Source organism: Molothrus ater, chromosome 2 (genome assembly GCF_012460135.2).
Source record: "Molothrus ater isolate BHLD 08-10-18 breed brown headed cowbird chromosome 2, BPBGC_Mater_1.1, whole genome shotgun sequence".
Taxonomy (NCBI): domain Eukaryota; kingdom Metazoa; phylum Chordata; class Aves; order Passeriformes; family Icteridae; genus Molothrus; species Molothrus ater.
This window is the reverse complement of record NC_050479.2, coordinates 80,163,034-80,182,870: the sequence shown is the minus strand read 5'-3', so window position 1 is coordinate 80,182,870 and position 19,837 is coordinate 80,163,034. Positions and strand designations below refer to the sequence as shown.

At 43.2% G+C, this 19,837-nt stretch overlaps 1 protein-coding gene across 1 annotated transcript in view; it reads left to right on the top strand.

Moving 5' to 3' along the window:
* Positions 1-204: 204 nt before the first annotated feature.
* Positions 205-19,837, top strand: part of FAT3 (FAT atypical cadherin 3) — a 399,825-nt gene continuing 380,192 nt past the window's right edge. Inside the window, exon 1 of the mRNA XM_054518453.1 lies at positions 205-285. The gene's annotated coding sequence lies outside the window, so the exon portion shown is untranslated. The remainder of the gene's footprint in view (positions 286-19,837) is intronic.

Here is a 19,837-nt window from a genome sequence, read left to right as displayed (position 1 = left end):
CGCCTCCTCGACCTCCCGTGGGCCGAGCCCGGGCGGTGGGAGCCCCGCGGCGGGCGGGGCCGGTCTGGGTCCGGGGCGGGCGGCGGCGGCGCGGTCCCTCCCCGCGGGCGGGAGGCGGGCGCGGGCCGCGCTCCCGGCAGGCTGCGCTGAGCTCGGCGCGGCGCCGGGCGGGGAGCGTCCCGCTCCTCTCCTTCATTGCCTCTCGCCAGAGCCCGGCGGCGCCCAAGGCGGCATGGACACCGAGCGCGGGAGGCCGTGGGGCAGCGCCCGGAGCTGAGCCGGCCGGTGCGTACCCGCCTGGGGCTCGGGGAGGGGCGCGGAGGCGATGGCGGAGAAACTTTCCGCCGGGCAAGCTCGGCGGTGCGCGGGGGCTTGGGGGGCTGCGGCCGCGACTCGAGGAAACTTCTGCCTTGGGGGCTCCGCCGCGGCAGCGTTCCTGCGCTGTGCCAGGGTCCCGCTGCCATCCCCGCGCCGCTCCCTGTCAGCGGCCGGTCCCGCTCCCGCTCTGCCCGCAAGGTGCAGCGGTGGGCGGCTGCCCCGGGTGCGCTTCCCGCTTCGCACCGGGGTTTAGCTCGCAAGCAGGCAAGAGCTGGCTTTTCGTGTTTTAAGAATTTCCTCGCTGCCTTTTAAGTGTGCATTTATATTGTAGTTTTTTTGGTGGTGATGGTTTTATTTTTTGGGGTTTTTTTTTGCTTTTAAACTTGCGGCAGTTAGGGCGAGGGGGTGTGCGTGTCTGTCGCTGCTCTTCAGCTGCAGTTGCTCTTGGCTGAGCCTGGGGACTGGCTGCAGCTGCTTGGGCTGGGGAGAGACGGGTGTTATCGGAGGACCTGCCTGTTCTGTGTGTCTGTCTATCTCTCTGTCCATCTCTTTTTTTCCTCAGTGTTTTTAGGAGGGAGGGCTTGCCTTGCCCTCCCCGTTCGCAGCCTTCGGAGCCTCCGGAGCTGGGGGAGCGCTTTGTCCGGGACAGCGGGGGCAGCAGCCGTGTCCCTGCCGGGCTTTGCTGGGGCTGCTCGCTGCGGGTTCCCAGCCCCTGCGCGCCCCGAAACTCGGACCGTGTGTGAGTGTGTGTCCGTGTGTGTGTGTGTGCAAGGGCTGGCATGTGCACCCCTGGGAAACGAGCCTGCTTTGGCTGGTGATGGGTTAAACGTGCTGCTCCCAGCTCTAACTTCTGCTATTAAAAGAAGTATTCCAGCCTCTCCTAACCACTTTTTGAATCCCGCTGGATTATTTGCAGGAGGAAAAGAGCCGCAGTGCCCCAAGGAATGCATCAGTGGGTGTCTTTTACCTTTTTTAAATTTTTTTTTATTACTATTTTTCATGGTGGCTTAGTGCCCTTGCTTTGTTGTTGAGAGGATTAAGCGTTGCTGAGTGTCCTTAGTCCCAGATTCAATTAAAATAAATACAAATACATGGGACATAAAGGAAAGTCAGCACTGGCATCCTGGCAGAGGCACTAAAGCATCAAGTTTGGTAAAAAGGAAGGGATTCGAGGAAATGAATGCTTCTGTTCATACCCATCTGCTTTCCCTTTGCAGTGCTGTCAGAGAGCTTAGAGACGTGTATCTTTTGATCAGGGTTTGTGATCAAACTAACTTCTGTCCAACAGAAAGAAAGAAAAAGTCCTCTCCACAGGCACAGGTGTTATAACTTATCTCTCATTTACCAAATGCTTTATGAAATTTGGTTGGAGTCTTCAGCGAAGGAATTAAAAATCAGGAGAGGATGAACTATGAGGAATGCAGAGGAGAGTTGCTGCACCATTCTGCTTGCTGCCTGGGTGCTCTGCTTTCACTGAGGATTCATTCCTGGTCTGGAGCAGTTGTGGGAGGACGAAAGCAAAGCAGAACAAGGCCGAATAGCCTGGCTAGTACTTGTCTGTCTCTTCCTGGTGACATTCAGAGGGCTGCTCCTTCAAGTTAACAAAAATTTCCTTTTGTTGCTTAGAGAGGACTTGGTGGTGGGAGCAGGGAGAGAAGGAGTGTTCTCTCAGATCTAGCTTGCTGAGTGTTACTGAGAAAGAGCTTACAGGTGTGATCGTTATGTTCCAAAAAACACTAGAGTCTTATGGAGAGAGCCAGATAGGAGAAAATGTACTGCAGGACTGCAAACTGTAGATATCCCTCTGTCTGATCCTTTGGTGGTGCTAGTGTTGTAGAAAATCAGCAGGTTGGCTGTGCTTGTCTTGATGCAGTAAACCATAGTTTTATTTACTTTTGTTCCTGTTTATTTTAAGCTTGATTCTTAACAAAGCATCTGTTGGCATTGTAATGACCGTGCTCCATACCCCTGTGCCAACAGTGTTTGGGATGGTTCCTGACCTGTGTGTTACGTTACTGTGTTGTGTTATCCTGTATGCTGGACAGGGATGGGGTATAACCTGGCTCCCCCCCCTCCCCGTTTCCCTAAATTGCTGACTTGCTCAGTTTCTCACATGAGGGACTTCCGTTCCAGCAGGTTATGTTGTCGTGGCTCCTACCATGTTGCACTACTGTGACCTGATGTACTCTGGTTGATGGATTCTGTCAAATACAATGAAATGAACAATTAGGAGGCAGTTAGGATGTTTAGCCATTGCTTGTTAGGAGCAGTTTGTAGGTGCTGTTCCACTACGGATGTATTTCTGTGCTGAGTTCTAAAATGTCTTTAGACACATGCCAACTGCAGTCATACAGCTTGTATTTACAGGCAGGTTTTTGTGAAGGACAGAAAGTTGGTTAGGATAAGGTTTGTTTTAGAATGATGTGCCAGTGTGAAACATCATGCTTCTGCATACAGGTCTGAATCCCTTGCAGTTGAGCAGTGTCTTAAATTTCCTAACTGTTTGATGAGTATTTGCTTGCTTATGTGAAGGGTTTCATGACTTCTGCCTGCAGTACATAATACAAAAGCTCTTGGCACTGTTCAGACCCTTATTGTGCCGGCTGGAAGTTCCAAGGCAGAATGGGCAGGGACTCAAAATTGCTGCGACAGAGGTGAAATCCTGGCTGTGCTGACTTCAGTGGGAGTTTTGCCATAGATTACAATGGGCCAAAACTTCAATCCAGAAGTAGTTCTCCCTTCTTGTTGGTAATCCTGGTGTGTTCTCTAGGGAAGCTTTTCTGTTGCCACCCAGACTAAGTCTGTGAGGCAGAGAAGACAGAAGTCTCTTAGGATGTCATGCTGTGCCTTTCACAAGCACAGCATTCTTGGGAAGGAAATCAGGGCAGATAGGAGTGGAAACAAAACCCTAAATGTGGACACATGCTGACTGTCTTGCTGCTTGTGTCTTGAGTCATTCCCAGGAACATGGATCAAGAACTCTGAACTGAGCACAATTAGCTTCTTGAAACTGTAGAGGAGGGATCTGTCAATGCCTGCAGCCAGTGCATCTCCCAGTCTCTGCTGCTGCATTTGCAAATTATCGGTTTAGTGACAGGCATTCAATATGTGAAGCAAGAGTACATTCATTAATTCAACCCTACTTAGCCTGTGCACACTGAGTTTTCTGTATGTATGTGATCTAGTGAGTTATTCTCAGAGACACTTCATATATCCAGCATCTAGATAAATTTTTATGTTACATGACAGTGACAAATGAGAAGTGTTTGCCACTTGTTTTCCACAACTTGAAAAGTATTTGGTACAGAATATCAGAATATGTATTTAATCAGTGCTGATTGAGAGCTAGTCCTGGTCATGGCCATGTAATAAAACTGATAGTCAGAGCAAGAAAGTATTCCTTCAGTTTATTATATGCAGTGGAATAGAAGACGGTTTTTTAATATATACCAAAACCGTTGACTGGGATTGAGGTATTTGAATCTTTGTGTGATTTTTTGTATTTTTTTTTCGTTGAAACACTGTGGTGTCTGCAATTTCAGTGTAGACAGTTTTCTTTTACAGTACATTCTTCTACCTTGCATTCAAGCCAGACTTTTGGGTATTTTTCTACTGTATGATGATGAAAGCAATGAAAGTATAAACTAATGTGAAGCTGAGTAGCCTGTCTTGCATGTGCATCCTTACTTTAACAGACTTAAATAAGGAGAATATGTTGGACAGTTATGAATTGTACCTTGTTAATGTCTCTTAGCTTGTTTGCTATGAGGATTTATGCATCTAGAACAAAACAGTACTAATTCTTATTTACTTTATGTAAGTGCACGGGCGTCATTTTGTCCCAGTATAAAAAATTATACATGTCATAAAAGGCATTGTGTTAGACCCTGAAGTCATATTAGTAGTTAACATCTGGATGTGTGTATTAATGCAGGTAAGTTTTGGGCACTGTTAGTACTGTCAGGATGCAAAAGATGGCAGTGCTGTGAAGAGGGATCTGAGCAAACCCTGCTGGGCTGTCGTTCAAACCTCTGCTCTGGGATCTGCACAGACTGCCAGCTTCTGGGTTTGCGGTTTGATTTTTTTTTTTTTTTTTTTTTTTTTTACATAAGTGCAAATCAAACAGTTGATGATAACCATCATTGTATCTTTGCTCTGTTTCTAAGCCCTAAGTAATGTATTTTCTTCAGTGCTTGAACTTGAAGGCTGAGCTGGAGACAGGACTTGCTGCGTGCTGGACTAGAATATGCATCAAGTGATGCGGTTCTGAGAGAGATGCTGTTCTTAGCTTGCTTGTTTTTCTTAACTTCTTGTGCAGTGCTACAGGCTGGGGGAAGAGTGGCTTGAAAGCTTCCCAGTGGAAAAGGATCTGGGAGCACTGGTCAGCAGTGGCTGAACATGAGCCAGCAGTGCCCAGGTGGCCAAGAAGGCCAGTGGCATCCTGACCTGGATCAGCAATGGTGTGGCCAGCAGGACCAGGGCAGTGACCGTCCCCCTGTACTCAGCACTGCTGAGGCCACACCTCAAATCCTGCACACAGTTCTGGGATCCTCACTACAAGAAAGACATTGAGGAGCTGGAGTGTGTCCAGATAAGGGCAGTGGAGCTGGGGAAGGGTCTGGAGCACAAGTCTGGTGAGGAACAGCTGAGGGAGCTGGGGGTGTTTAGCTTGGAGAAAAGGAGGATCAGGCGGGATCTGATCACTCTCAAGACTGCTTGAAAGGAGTGTGTAACTAGTGGAGGTCCATCTCTTCTACAATGTGGAAAGCCATAGGACAGTAGGAAATGGTGTCAATTTATGTCGGGGATATTTAGATTGGATATTAGGAAAAATTGGCTCATTGACAGGGTTGTCAGTCATGGGAAGAGGCTGCCAAGGGAAGTGTCACCATACCTGGAGGGATTTAAAGGATGTCTAGATGTAGACTTAGGGACATGGTTTAGTGGTGGACTTGGTGGTGCTGGGTTAATGGTTGGATTGGATGATCTTAGAGGTATTTTCCAACATAAATTATTCTATGATTCTATACAAAACTACAAAATATAGGGGTTTTGGGGTGAAATTGGTGTTGCATGGGATTAGTAGCAATGTTACCACTGATATGCAAACTTCCTGATTTCACTCTTTTTTTTCTTGAAAGAATGAAGAACAGACCTTTAGTAGGGTTGCAGGGATGTAGAGAGATGTAGAGTTTTGTGTTGGAAAATTCTCCATCATCTTATTGAGCTGTTGTTGATTTTGCTGCTGTTTTTGGTGTATGAGCCTGGTTACCATAATAATTATACTTAAATATGTCTATGCCTGTACTGCCTGTCATCCACAGTAAATCAAAGGCATGGACCCTGCAGGCACTTAGAACAAGTTAACACAAATGAAAAACACCAGTGGCTTTGCCTGGGAGAAAACAATATTTTATTTCTTTCTCCTAGATGATGACACTACTAATTGTATGGCTTCCAGCGTGTGAGTGTAACTTCCTTTGACATCAGTGCATGTTGGCTTGGTCATTACACATGTGCCAACACAGTGCAGCCCCTGCTGCAGGGCTTCACTGGTGCTTTCTCCCTGCTCCTGCAGAGTCCACAGCTCTGTCCCTTGGCTGCAGAGCTGCTCTGAGAGATGTGGAAATATGTGGGGTGGCTTCTCTGGACTGAAATCCTCCTTCCTTTTCTACTATCTAAGCTGATTTCTCCCCTTTTTTAAAAATGCATCCCTTATTTAAAAAAAAAATGAAATGAGTTTAGCAGAGCATCCTGAGATGTTCTGGGCTTTCTAGGCAGATAGCCATCAACAGGCTGAGTTAGGCCACTTCTGTCTTCAGTGGAGCTGGTGGTGGGATTTAATGCCTACTGTAGTAGGAATTGCTTTTGGACCATTCAGAGCTCTTGAAATCCTACCCTGCAGCATTTCCAGCTTCTTAGCTTGGTCCTGTAGAGCATCTGGGTAGAGGGAAATCTTTTTTGAGGACTTCCTGTAGTGCTGGTGAGAAATTGTCTGTCACCAGCACTGGAAATGCACCAGAAACACAACTTGTTTCTGCTTGCACTGTGCAATCCAGCCATAAATAACATTTCTTCCATGTCTTTGCAGACTTCAAAGAGTCTTCCAGCTGTTGCAGGAAGCCTAGTGAGAGAAGGTAGCTGCAAGTTTAATTGTAGCTTCAGGACTTTAGCTCAATCAAAATCCAAACAATCTGATAAAAAATTACAGACACTTGAACGTTGTCAAAGGTTAAAAGTGAGCCCTCTTCAGAACAGCTATGAATGGTTTAAATCTAAAAATAAGGAGCTTATTAATATTCCTAAATAATGTTGAACATAGATGATTTTTGCCTTTAAACCATCTTAGCACTTTGCATGATTGTGCAGGTTATATTTCTTGGTAAGTGCATATAGTGACATTATAAATGTCCGTTTTGCTATCAGATGTGTAGCGCTAGTATCTTCTTAATACTAAACATGATTATGTCTCACGTTGCTTAACCAAATCATGGCACCCAGAGTCTTAAGAGGATGCCTTTGTATTCTGCTACAGGGTGAATTTTTTTGATGACTCCTCACATTTCATGGAATCCTACAATGGTTTGGGTTGGAAAGGACCTTAAAGATAGGTAGTTCCAAATCTCCTTCCATGGGCATGGACATGTTCCACCGGCTCATGTTGCTCAAAGCCCTATCCAACATGGCCTTCAACACTTCCAGGGATGAAGTAGCTACAGCTTTGCTGGGTAACCTGTTTCAGTGCCTCACCACCCTCACAATAAATAATTTCTTCCTAATATCTAATCTAAACCTGACTGCTTTCAGTTTTAAGACACTACCTCTTATTCTATCACATGCCCTTGAAAAATGTTCACTGCTGTAGCTATGGAATCTTTTCTTGTTGCCCTTTACATCCCTGGCCAGAATTAATTCTGTTAGTTCTTTGGCTTTCCTAACCTGCTCTCTGTCTGCTCAGACAGTCTCTCTGTATTTTTTTCAGGCAGCCTGTCCTTGCTGCCATCCTCTGGAAGCTTCCTTTTTGTGTTTGAGTTTGTCCAGGAGCTTCTTGTCTATCCATGCGTCCATATTTAAATAAGCAGTTAATAACTTTGAGATATGCATGTGTGGGGTGGGTTTGGTTAGGTTGGTTGTTCAGGTTGGGTTTCTGAGTTCTTTTTGAAAGCTGATGTTGGAAAGTCTTTCATTCATCCTCTGTGTGGTGATTAGGTAATGGCAGCTCTTGCTGCAGTCCAGGTGAGTGAAGTCACTGCTTGCCTGGCTGCATCTTTGTGGTGTGACTGCACGTGAGGTAGAGTTGCCAGCTTGTGTTGGGATGACCTATCTTTATGGATTTTTGCTGTAGTGCAGTGATGGATACACTGGTAGTCAATAAACTCAGAGTTGAGGTTTTACACAGACATTTTTTCCAGAGGTTTGCTGTGATATTTTTATAGTCAAAATTGAGACACCACTATTCATTGCTATGATTTTCAAGGAAGCATAATTGCTGGTTTCTTTTAGAGAAGAACTGCCTTTTTCTTTGTTCTTGCACTTTGTAAAAAAAAAAAAAAAAAAAAAATTGTTGCTTCTTCTTTGCCCTTGGTAGAGGTTGTTCATAATATTGTAGTAGTCCAAACCTAGACAAGTCTAGGTTTTGACAAGCCCTAGACAAGCCCTATCCAGAAGGAAGTGATCCTCTAGCAGAGAAGCTAGAAGACTGGGTAGAACAGCAGGAGTAATTGTTACTATTGTTATTTTAAGCTGGAGTTTTTCATTTAGGGCCTGGATGCAAACAGAGTGAAAAGGCAAATGTTGCTTTCCGGTAGCCAAAGCCTTCCATGTTGTCAGATACTGAATAGCTGGAGACGTTGTGATGGTGAAGCCTTTTGACACTTCTGTCACTTGCCTGGACCCAGGGGGCTGAATAATTCTGAGATTTTTGTGAGTCTTTAGGGAGCAGGCTGGTTTTAAAGTCTTACTGTTGACCTTCTATGTGTGAACACAGTTCTCTCCAAATAATGTGTGAGCTTTGGATCACCTTTGGTGTGTTGGATGAGGCTTTTCCAGCCTGCCTTGCTGCCCCATGCAAGCTGCTGGCTCACTTCCCTCAGCTTTGCATGGCAGCATCTCTTTGGGAGGTTCTTTACCCAGCACGTTCGGTGCAGGGAATATTTAAAGATGCGCACAGGGCCCCTTTGGTGTGGTTTACTGCATGAGTAAAAACCATGGTGATTCAGATCATTAGGACTATAAGTAAATTTTCTGTGTGCTTTGCATCCATGTTGTGAGGTCAGGAGTAAATGGTGAGGCACGTGTATGCTGCTGTCGGTGCATTGAGGATTGACCTTTGCCAATCCATGATGCACTAGTTTGGCTGTGGTTTGTCTTTGGGTGAATTGACATGGTGAGGTGTAGCTGGACTCATGCTGGGCCCTGCTCCTCTGAGCTTGCACAGTGTGTGCTTGAGTTCTGCTCTGGAGTAAGCCAGCAGGTCACACTGACAGCGAGAGCCTGAAGGGCCCTGCTGGAAGTTAAGCCAGTGGTGGTTCCCTATGGATTATCATGATGTAGGGAAAAGATCTGCATCCCATGTTAAAGCAGCAGGATGCAGAGTTCTGTTCCTTTCTCTCTGCTTCCTCAGCTGTTTTGAGAAGCTGCATTCTGAAACACCCTTCCAAGAGCTGTTTCTCTCTGCAGTGGATTAGTAACAGCTGAAATGATTCTTGAACATTAAGAAACATCAGCTGATCCACAGCTGACTTGTTCACATGTAGACTGTGTGTATGGAAAGACTAAGGAAAAAGTGAAAGGGAGAAGATTGCAAGGTAATCTGTAAGTAGAATGTACTGCTCTGTCTGGGCATGAGTTAATAGATTTGGAGGAGTAAAGGGTGGGGAAAAGAAACAGTGGGAGGATGCAGTTTTCTGATGGTGGTGACTCAGTAAAGGAACATGGAAGTTTTGGAGTCCTGGACTATGCTAGATACCTGGCTGGAGAATGGGGATAAGGAGAAAGATGGATAGGGAACTGCAGCCTTTTACTGTTTTTTTTTTTTAAGCTGTCCTAAATACCTGAGATTTTCAGCATGGCTAGAACAACATGGCTGATGTCTTTGTTTGATGTTCGTATATTGACAAACCTGAAATGGGCTTTCAGACTTAGTTTTTCATTATCTAACCACATGCAAGTGGAAAATGTGTCTGGACATAGATTCTGAGAGACAGTGATGTAGAAAGGATCTGGCTGAGATTGAATCAAATTTGACTTCTCAAAATTTGCTTACTTTGGGAATGCTTCATCCCTTACATTACTGGTTTGTTGGTTTGTATATAAAAATGAAGATGACAGTAATAATAAAGGCAGTGTTTCTACCTGTTCCTGGAAACTTTAATTAAGGCATTACTGTGATAGGCAGATGAGCTAAAGAAATGCATTTTTTTAAGAAATTCACATCACTTTTCTCACTGATTTTTTCTGAGAGATTTTCTTTTGGCGTCCCAATTGCTGTGATGCACAACTTCTCCTCAACCTGAGATTAAGATGAATTTAGCATTCCATGACTCCTGCAGATGTAATAGTCTATCACAACTTGCAGTGTATGCCCTGCAAAGAATTCACCTGCATTGTGGACTGGCTTGTCTCGCATCCACATTAAGACGGTCTTGGCAAAAGGAGGGAAATTGAAGTATCCTGCAATGATCCTTTGTGCATATAATTTGTCTTTCTCACTTTTGTTGCTTTTTTATCTCCTGTGTGCTCTTCTACCATGCCCAGCCGCAGTTCCATGTACCAGTGCAAAAGAGAGCTTAGCTTTTTATATTGAAAGTAATTTCTCTCCTGATTGATGTGCTGCTGGAGCTGTAGGAGCACTGTTACTCACTTGGGTATGTCAACCCTGCATCTTGAGGGTTGTTCACATGTTGCCACCGGGACCAAAACTGCAGCAGGAGGTGAAGCCCTCTCCTGAGCTGATGAACCAAGGGTCGGTGCTCCTCTGCAGCTGGGGCTTTCACAGCAGGCAGGCTGGGCAGGGAGCTTGTCGTGGCCACAGAGCATGCCATGCTCACAGCCATCCTCACAGATGCCCTTCAGGGGTTGTATGGAGATATGCACTGGCTCTAATAGGAGTCATTAAGCAGAAATTATGTAGGTCATTACCCTGTGTGGAGTGGGAGTTCTTGTGCAGTGTGTGTGTACGTTGAGGATTGTGGCTGTTATTGTGGTATGTCCTTACTGGATTTAAATAATGTTGCTCTTACGTGTTTTAAAACTGTTCCTAATAGGGTTGGCCACCTTCAGGGTGCACTTTATGTGTGAGCTGTCTTTATTGTACTGACAGTGTAAACTGTGTTTGTTGCTGAAGGTCAGCAGAAGTCCTAGTTTCTGCTGTCCCCTTGGTTAAGTACATCTTGGCGGTTTTGGAGTCATTTTCCATCCACCAGAGTGAAACAGAGGTTAGAATCTGATTCTTTGGATTTCAGACAAAAGGAATAGTGACTTCTCGTGAATGTTTGTTTCCTTGCCAGTAGAGGCTGGATGACTTAATCTCTGCATATATCAACATGTTGATCAAGTTTCACACCAAAATATCCAGGGCTAACTATAACAAATATTTAAAAATATAAGCCCGGGTTGTAATGGAAAACCTTTCTTGGTTATACAGTTCTGAGTGTAATGAAATGACAGCTCAGGGCTGGATTTTTAGGATAGCTTTATCTGCAGTAATACTCAGCTCTGGGTCTATCAAAACAGCCTTCTAAAGCCAGAGCTGCCTGTGGCATGGCATTTGCTCAAATATGCCTTAATAAAGTCAGTGCCAGGTTTCCTATCCAAAGGAAAAATGAAGTCTTTGAATGTATGTGCTTTTCATATATACCTGCTAGGAAGTCCTAGGGCTGAGATTCTGTGGAAATGGCAAAGTTGGATTAATTCTGGGTGTGTTTCTTGAGGGAGATGTGACTGGTTGGTTTGCTCTTTCCTTCCTTTCTTTGGGGAATAAGCATAAGGCTGAAGCTGATGTGGTGGGTGGAGATGGGAGCAGAGCCCTTTGCAGAGTGCTTGCTGAGCACCTGCTGTTTACAGAGCAGGACTTTTAAACCAACCATCATGCAGAGTTGTATGCCATCCCTTGCAAACTGAGGTACTTCAGCCTGCTTATTCCAGCAGGCCAATCCTAGGTGATGCTGGAGGAATCAGTTGGCTCTTGAGATCTGGATGCTGTAGACTGAACTCATCTCGTCTTTGCCATTGCTGCAGGAGCACTTAATTCTCAGTAATGTTATTTTATCATGAGCCAAAAAAACCCACACAATTAAGCTAAAAACACACCAGACTGTGTTTTAAAGGTATCAATTGGTCTGTTAATTTAAAAGAAAAACCTTTTTTCTAGCTTGCTTTCCTGTACTGATTCTTTTTTATCTCTTAATTAGGTCATTGGGACAAAAGCAGGAATGAGGTGTATGTGGGGTTTGCCACCATTTGCAAAACCAGTAACTCTTTTCTTTCTGATAGTGGACCCTGAGTTGGAGCAGACTTCGTTGCCGACTGTGCTGTGAACATATAAAGGTTTGGGATCTTTTATAGTACCCAGACTTTGAAATCTGCCCTGATATACTCAGTTAGTGTTATGGAGTGAATAAATAAGTCTACAGACCAACAGTCCCTCCAAGGAAACCATTTTACCATCCTTGTCCCCATGTGCCCATGTTTTTTCCACTGAAAAAAGAAACTGAAGGGAAAAGTGGAAACCCTGAAACTCTGATATGTTAGGGAGTATTTCCCAAATTCATTTGGAGAGAAATGGTATTGCCTATTACCTTCAGGTCTTGCAGTCTTACATTGTACAAGCCTGCAGAATCTCTGAGGGTTTCAGTGCTGATGTTAGCTTGTCTCATTCCTAGCAGTAAATCCCAAAGCTCTGTCTCCTAGGAAAGGGTTAGTGCCAAGCCCTCATGCTCCATTTAAATGGACAGACCTGTGCTCCACCTGCAGTAGTAGTAGTACTGCACAGATTGCACAGGGATCCTGATTTGTTCTAGCCATTGCTTTCTTTAATGAGTTCCCAGAAAATATCTGCTATATCTTGGTATTTAGTGTTGCATAAGATGAACCTTTAGAAGGAGGGAGATGATGGATCAGTTCGATAGGAATGACTGATAAGAAGTGAAAATGCTGCTAAGCAGCCCTGAGCTGCTGCTATCTGGTATGGTCTCACCGGTCATCCCAGCCAGCCCCTTCTGGAGGCTTGTGTCTGTGCTGTGGAGATGCAGCTCCAGCCCACAAACCTGTAGTTTGTTTCACTGATCCATATCAAAAGGCTTCATGAGTTGGGACAGGATCCTGACTTGCACCCATTTTAGAAATGAAGGAATCAAGGCAGAGGCAGGTGAACTGACTTGTTCCATGGCCTCACAAGTACTAGAGGTTGGGTGAGATCTGGGACCCAGCTGTCCTCAGATTTTTGATGAGCAGCAGACTATGCTCAGCAATTCTGCCCAAGAGGTAGAAGACACATAAGCTTTATCTAGCACTGCAGTGCTTAAAAAGTCACTCATGTTGGTTAGGGCACTGTGCATGTTGATTCGACTTCAGGTTTCCCTCCTGCTTTTCCCTTTCCTATAAGAGACTATTGAGAACAGCATTGAAGTTGTATTTTCCTAAAGAAAACTGGTTCAGAAATTGAGGTAGTCAAATATCACTCACGAGCTGCAGTTTGTCTGAGTCCTGGGAACTGATGCCCTCCCCGCCAAAGAAGACAGGTCCCCTGGCCTCCTTATCATCAGTAGAGCTAGAGATAAAGGAATTCCATGCATGAAAGGTCACCCCAGCTTAGTAACACAGCCTCCCTCTATGGTTAATGATAAGCACTTCCAGGTGGGTTTCATTCCTTCCTTCCCATGTATCTGGCCAGGAACTCCGGGTGGGTGATTCATGCTGCTTACATTGATTACCATGGCAGTGGAGTTGACTCATTTAGATTAGATTCATAAATTTTAGCTGGCTCAATTGGATGAGAAAAATTCCCCACTTATCATCTTGGGTGAGTTTAGTGACCTCCAGTAGTGCTACCACACAAGTATCTGTTGGAGAACTGTATTGGTAAGAGAAAAGAATAAAGAAAGATATTTAGGAAAACAAATGAGAGAGACTGTGTTACTGCTAGGCTTCTCTTGATTTGAAGATCCAGGATGGTTAGAAATTGATAAAATAGTTTCTGTAGATACCTGCTGTTGAGAGCATGAGGGCATTTGGGCAATGTGTTTTGTGGAAGTTCTGGATGAAAGTTTATGATAGAGGTAAGCACACTTAACTTAGAACTCTGTTTGGGAAACAGCAATTAGGAAGAAGGCAATAGCAGAAATTAAAAGAGAGAGGAAATCCTATTAATGCCTGTCTTTTTGGTAGCAAGTAGGTCAGTGAGCTGAAAAGGACCCTAAACAGACTTGCAGTCCTCACACGGTAAGGAAGATGAGATGGCAATTTAATCAGGGGGTTGGTTGCATAAAGCAAAGAATAGTCAGAATTGCAGAAAATGTTTTATTTTGGTTTTGAAAATAAAGATAAAACTTGTGTCAGCCCTGCATTCCCATGCAGGGATAGCCAAACCCATTGTCTTTGGGTTTTATGGATGGAGGGACAAAAGCAGATTAATTGAGGCCATGCAAGATTATTGTGTTGCACATGTGATTGCTGACCTTGGTGTGAGGCACTGTCTCTTTTTGTGTCCCATGCCACAGCGTGGGTGGCAGAGGGACTGTGGGACCCCCCTGCTCAGGGCTGCTGTCACAGGCGGTGTGCAGGAGCCGAGGTGCCCTGATTCAGAAAGCCATTTGTGTGATGGGCAAGTGACGACACAATTCCCGCTCCCCAATGAGCGTGAGGGTAAGAGTCCAATTATTTTGCACATAATGAGGAGGTCACTGAAAGAAGGACTGGAGTTTGGCAAGGCAAAATGGGAATGCTCTCTTGCTTCCATTTTGCACTGGGAAGCCTCATTATTTAGTTATGTGATTATGGTTATAGTTCTGGCTCTTGAGGTTTGAAGTTATTGAAAGGATGATGTGATTGTCATGGTATATCTGGGGATCACATAAGGTAGAGTAGGAAAGAGGCTGTGACCATGGAACTTAGCATTTTTTGGAAACATCCTGGGGATGATGGAGGAGTAATTCATGGGTCAGAATAAAGACATGTCAATACAAAACAGGATCAAATCTATTAGTATTAACCATTACTTATTTTAATTTCTTTAAGGAAGGGAAGTTTCAAACCTGTCTTTAGGCAGACTGATGTTTATTAAATGAGGGGTTCAAATAATGGCATTTCCATCTAAGAAACTTGAAGCAACTGGAAGAGCTGAACTGGGGATGGGATGCTGGTGCAATGACAGCAATGGGTGGGGTATGCACTGGTACTGGTGAGCCAGGACTGCACTGGGGCTGGCTGGTGGGTACAAAGCTGCAGCCGCAGACCTGTCAGCACCCTGGGAAGCCGAATCTGCTGCTTCAGTGGAAAATATGGTGAAAAATCATCAATGTTCTGGAAATGCTTTGGAACCTCTGAATCTTTACTTATGTTTGTTTGGTTGCTTTGGCTTTGACAGAAAAGGATTTTCACTCAAACAGAGTAGTTTAGGAACGCTTTTAAAATCAAAAGTGTAGTTCTCCCATTTTCCATCTCTTCCAAAATTTTTTTCCATTGTTTAGGCAACAAGGTGGCAAAGAACAAGAGATGGTTGTTGCACCTTGAAACTTGCTAGGCATTCTCCAAACAGTTTCAAAAACTTTCAGAAATTTTAATGAGATGCTTTAATAAAAAAATAAGTGTGTGCATGCACAGAAGCAAAAAGCTTCCTCATCTAATTTTTCTCTTTTTATTTTTGTATAAATTTACTTAACACATAGAGAGGCAGCGAGCTGTGTACCTGTTCAGTTATCACATTAATGAAGCTGTAGGTTGAAAGAAGATGAAGTTATAAAAATGAAGTGCTTCATGGCATTGATTTCTCTAGACGCTAACAAGGCAGAATTTTAGTGAAGATGACAACAAAGTAATGTCTCTGAGGGCTAACATGCCAAATTAAAGAAAATGTAAATAAATTAACTGAGTCATCTTGTTACTTTGCAGGCTAAGGAAGTTGTACAGACAGTTTCTGGAGTCTTCTAGAGGTTTGTAAAACTAGTGATGCAGTACTAAAGGCATATGAGGTATTAAAATAATTTCTTGGTGTATAACAGGTTTATATTTTGGGAGTTTCTGAGAAGAAATTATTTTAATTTAATGCACAGCTGTGTGGTGGAATCAGTTGCAGGAGTAATGAAAGTCAAACCTGCCAAATGACTGGGACAAAAGGTAACTCCAGTCTTTTTCAAAGTATCAAATGAATCCATAGAAGGGTAAGGATACATTAATAAATTATATAAATTCAAGAAATTATTAGAGACATGGATGTGGCTCTCTCGTCTCCAGAGGGAGGTGAAAGTCTATCTCTGCCATAGGGTCTTGTCTCTGCAGCCCATCCTACAGGTGATTTTAGGACAGCCTCATTGCACAGCTGTCTCTCAAAGTGAACCTGGTATTTTGGAGTGTCATATTTTTGTGTCTCAGTGACTTTGGAAGTATCACTATGAATTTACAATAAAAGGGAAGTGCCTTTTCCTTCTCTGCCCTGTATTCCTCTTCACTGGTGCTTTGTCTTCAGGCTTCCAGTACCAACCAACTGGAAACATCTCTCATTTGACATGACATGAGCTTCTTTAGGTGTGGCACTCCTGAATCAGGTCGATGGGTATTCCCTGTTGGAAGCATGGAATTATGTTTTTGCAGAACTATGGATTTCACATGGTAGTGTGCAAATACAAGTGAAAAACTGGCCTAATAAAATCTCTAGTATGAGATGTAGCTGTCTGAGAGAACTTTTAGCTTTGTTATAAAATCTAAGCCTAAAATTGAAAGGAAGAAGTCCTTGGCATGTTCATGAAAATGAAGCACGTGAAACTGGAGTCTGTGATATCGCTGGTTTTATAGCACAACTCCAGAGAGCTGTGTTTCACTTCAGGAGGTGTCAACCCAATAGATAAAAATGATAATATTATATGGTTTGGTATGGATTTTATTTTGATGAAGTATGGCTATTTCGAATGCAAGTCCAGATTGCAGTTAGGCTGGAGTATTCCTTCCTGTGATGGTTGCATGATATTGCCTCTTGTAGCTTTTGCAAGTCAGTGGTAGAAAAGAATTCTGGAATATATTTTGGTTGTTTTTTCTGTCTTGCATTTTGTACAGTAAAGGTATAACTCATAATTTGTGATCCTATTCAGTCATCTTTGAACTTAATTTTTCAAGATTTTTTTAAGAGATTGAAGGTTTTTCTCTTCGCCTCTTTTATAAAAGATATGAAAAACCAGGTCACATCCACCTTTTAAAATTTTATGTTGGATTTTCTTTATTTGGATTTTCTGATTTATTTATTTACTTTATTTCTTGTTTATTTAGTTATTTAGATTTAGATTTTTAGATTGTTTCAGATTTTTTTTTTAGTTTGGCTTTTCTGTTGTAGCATCTTCAATTTGAAATATCTGGTCTAAGTTTTTGAGGAGGCAGGGAGGTGACTTTTGGGACTTTTTTCCTGTTTCTATGGTGGCCTCAGATAAATACATTTTTATTTTATTACTTTCTGGAAATAGAAATACAGAGAGATAATACACCTATGGAGAAGTAATATCCGTCTGTATGGAGGTGAGTAGGGAAAAATACGTATCCTGCAGAAATAGAATATGTATTAGTTTACATTTCCTTCTGTACTTTCAGCTTTAAGAAGTGATAGGGTGAGCTGTTGTTGCAAGCTTCTGGTTAATCTGATGTTTTTAAGGTCTGTTTTCCACTGCAGTCAGGGAGTCTTTCTCCACATTCAAGTTGCTAATTCTTGACACACAGGATATTTTCCTTCTCATTAAAATGTATTTATTTATTTTGCAGTGAAAATATCTTGCTTAAGATGCTTCTTTTGATCTTTGGTAATGTCACAGCCTCAGTAAGACTGCTAGCATAAAGTAGTGTTTATCTCATTTCACTTCTGCATCCACTGTTAATTGGACCTGAGTAATATAACCCCAGTGCAATAACTGTTTTGGTTTGCCAAGTCTCAATATGATGGCCAAAAAGATGCAGGTAATATTAGTGCTTGGAAATTGCTCCCTGTCTGTAATTGGAAGGCTTCTTCATGTGTTTCTGTGATTTTATTTGCATTTATTGGGTTTTAGGCCTTTTCAGAAAATATGGGGCGGGGAAAAGGTATAGCGAGGAGTACAAAGTTTTTGCAAAAACAATTTTTTTTTTTTAGCTTGAATTTGTAATTTCACTTAGGTTTCTAGGGCAACAACTTCATGTAATGCAGATCAGCAGCTGAAATACTTCTCCTAGCAGCTGTGGAGTAGAGTTAGCAGGACCCACGGTCTGTTCTGCAGCTGATACAGGGAGCTTTGCGGCTGGTGGGGATTGTCCCTGAGCTGCCCTTCACAGCTGGTGTCACTCTGGGGAGCAGCCAGCAGCACCGAGTGATACCAGAGCTATCCTCAAGAGAGTGGTAATGTAGGATGCTGCAAGTTCAGGGAAGTGAATAAAATCAGATTTCTTACACCTCTGGCTCAGGAGGAGCTTTCAGAGTAGGGAGGAGGTGATGAAGTGAGCTTTCTCCAGAAACTTGGATTGCGGAGGAATGTGAAACTTCACAGTTTTCTCCCATCTTGCTCTTGAAAGTTAACACAAGGGATAGGAGTGGGAGACAGTTTTCTGACAGGAATCCCAGATTCTTCATCCCCAGAAACTGAGATAGTGACAAGAAGCTGGATACTCAGCAGAGAGTTGCCCGAAAATTTTGTTGACTGAGTTAAATCCTCCAGCAAGCAGGTGTCGGGTAAATGTTTTGATTCCTTGCAGCATATATTTGCATATTTGAAGATTTCTGGTACTTATGACTCATTTTAGTTTGCTGAAATTTTAAAAAGAGCAAACTGGCAAGGCCCTTAATTTTTATGGGATTGCTGTGTAAGGGCTTTGAGAGGCATGCCCTGAGCTGGGCATGCTGGGAGGGGGATGTACATGCAGATCCTAACCACTGGCATCTTATGGATAGCTGTAGTCACACCTCAGACTGTGTGAAGTGTCTTCAACCATCACTGTCTCATCACCTCCAACCCTGAACCTGTTTTCTACCAACACCTCTGCCGAGTCCCTCTTGCCGTCCCCAGCAGGGGTGTGGTGTTGTGGCATTGTGTCCTGCTTCTTGCTAGGGTTGGGTGCGTGTTGGTGTCACAGGTCAGGCTGCAGCAGCAAGCAGCTCTGGCCCTTACAGAAGGTCCTATGAAGTGTTGTAGAGCTCTAATGGAAAGTGAGGCTTCATCTGGAGTGACGTTTTGTTTACACAGGTTTATTTTCTTCATGCAAATATGCTGGGGGGTTGGAGGATGAGAAAGCTCGCTGAGAGAGTAATGCTTGATGCCTTGAAGCATTTTTTCCTTGATGATAAAAAAGCTTTTTCTGTAACTTTTTCGATTTTATCTCTTGTCAATTGCTGAGATCATGAAGGGTGGTAATATGCTCTGTATAACCTTCTTACATGTATTTTTGTCTGGTACATTAATAGCTTCATTAATATGTGAGGAAATGCAAGTTTCAACTTCATAGTTGCTGATCAGAACATGAAAATGGTATTTTTTTTCTAAAAACAGTAATTCAAGGTTATACATGTGCAAAAATAGCTACAACAAATACTTTTTTCAGCAGGTCTAGTTCATTTTATTGACATATTGTTTTGTAAACTGTGGGTGACTTGCATTGTTCTCAACCAAAATAACTTGCATCAATCTACATAAGAGGGTAAATAATTTGCATATTTTCATTGTGGAAATGATCCAGACATTTTTTACTCTACAGTGCTAGACTTGAGAGAGGAAAACTGAAATAACATTTTGGGTTTGTAGTTTGTTTTTAAGTTATTCTTCATTTCTGCTTGTGCTAGAGAAATCATTGTGACCGTCTTAAATTTGAACTTGGCATAGCATTGAATGAAAATAAAGCAAGACCTATTTCATCACTGTGTGGTACATCAGTACAGCCTTAATGAGATGGGGAGAGGGCAGCTCTTGCATGCCATAGCAAAGTGTAGTCCAAAACACTTGCTAAGAACAAATGCAAGAGTTAACTATTTCCTTTCTCTAGGAGAAGCTGAAGCCAGCAGGGGAGACTATGAGAGATAGGGAGTCTGATGAATTTTTTCAGGATGTGCCTGGCAAGTCTCCACATGCCACAGGTGAATGAAAATGAAAATATTGTCTTTGAATAGGCAAGGGCTGGCTCCTGTTTGTATGAGGCAGCAAAAGGTTTCAGAACTCTCTGAACTTCTCTAGTCCATTGATGAAGTGTGGTTAAAAACACTGGTTTCCGAGTCTGATGAAATGCAGAAAACAGAGTGGTTATCGCTTTGCGTGGATTGACAGCAAGTGGCTTTTGGGAGAGTGTGAACTTGTGTCTCCAAAGG